Raw genomic sequence first — 1447 nt, forward strand, 5'->3', positions numbered from 1 at the left:
AATCACAGACGAAAATGAATTGGATGAACTGATTATTGATTATTTCAATGCAAGACCTATTGATTGTGAAGACAGTAGATTCTAGTTTGGAGGAGGAGACACATGATGAACCAATTACGACGACGACCGTGGCCGTGACACACCCACACACACCCACACCCCCCTGCTCATGACCAAGATCTGGAATCTGGAACTTCATGAAGAAGAAGTCCTGGTTCCTGTTCAACCAATTGGCATAACATCATCAGAAGGTAAGCAAGGTTTACCATACCCGCAGTCCCAGCTTCTATACTAGTCCCTATAACTTATAATTATCAGCTAGATTAAAGAACTGCGTATTCTTTTAGATTCTATCCTACCTCTAGCCTCTAGCCTCTAGCAGTGTATTAGAATTGGTTTAGCTAGATCTAATCTAGATCTAGATCTAGATCGAATCTAGATCTACTAGATCTATCACTATATATGGTAGCTTATCTCTTGGAACGAGACCAAGTCTGTCAACGTTATTAGATTATAGACTTAGATCAAGATTGTACTAGACTAGACTAGACTAACTAGACACTTGACTAGATCTAGACTTATTACTCTTCTAGATCTTGACTCCTATGACACTTAACTTAAGACTCTTGATGAAAGTTACTCGAACCTGCGGCTGTTGTTTAGATCCCTGTCACTTACCTATCTGTATGATGAAGCAAGTCTCACTGCAGTGTGTGTTGAAATCTAGATCTAGATGACATTATAGTGTGTTGTTTTAAACTTTATACACCAAGTCACCAGACACATTGTTGACTGTGCCTAGATTTAAGACTAAATAAATCCAGGGCCAGTTGTGTATCTCTGTAAACAGTATTTTTCTAGACGTGTGGAGATGATCCAGTGCAGACTACACAGATAAATTCTTGTTGATCTCTTCAGTTTTATTTCATTGTACATACTATTTTCATTGATCTCTTAGGTGCAATTGCTGTCCTATCATGCTCCCAGTGAAGCAGATCCAACAACAAAATGATGCTGACCAGTCCAGTATTGCTGAAGGTAATGCCTCTCTCAATGGAATTGAATAATAGACTAGGGCTACTACTACTACAATTTATATTGATGCTAACACCTGCTTTAAATTTCTTGATTCATTTACAAAGCAGAAAATAATCGATCTTACATACTTTTTAGCTTTAATTATTCGACTTGAAAAGAACCATGAGAGATGCTGCACCACACTAACTTGTATTGTTGAAGGTGATGCCTCTCAATTAAATTAAATATTATAGCATTATAGTTCAGTGTGATGCTGACTCTTGCTTTAAATTTTAAAATTCCTTTACAAAGAAGAAATATATCTATACTGAATACATAGGCCTACTCTTTAATTATTTTACTTGAAAAGAACCAAGAAAAGAGAGATGCTGCACTATCGCAGTGATGATCTGTCACAAACTTGTCGTCA

General features: G+C 37.0%; 1 long non-coding RNA gene across 1 annotated transcript in view; it reads left to right on the plus strand.

Annotated features, from left to right (window-relative positions):
- The window catches only part of LOC106013861, a 1504-nt gene extending 176 nt beyond the window's left edge, over nt 1-1328 (plus strand). The window contains exons 1-2 of the long non-coding RNA XR_001185458.2: nt 1-251; nt 959-1328. The exon at nt 1-251 is cut by the window's left edge and continues 176 nt beyond it. This is a non-coding gene — a long non-coding RNA (uncharacterized LOC106013861). The remainder of the gene's footprint in view (nt 252-958) is intronic.
- Nucleotides 1329-1447: the final 119 nt, after the last annotated feature.

The sequence above is a fragment of the Aplysia californica genome, unplaced genomic scaffold (genome assembly GCF_000002075.1).
Source record: "Aplysia californica isolate F4 #8 unplaced genomic scaffold, AplCal3.0 scaffold01374, whole genome shotgun sequence".
Lineage (NCBI taxonomy): Eukaryota > Metazoa > Mollusca > Gastropoda > Aplysiida > Aplysiidae > Aplysia > Aplysia californica.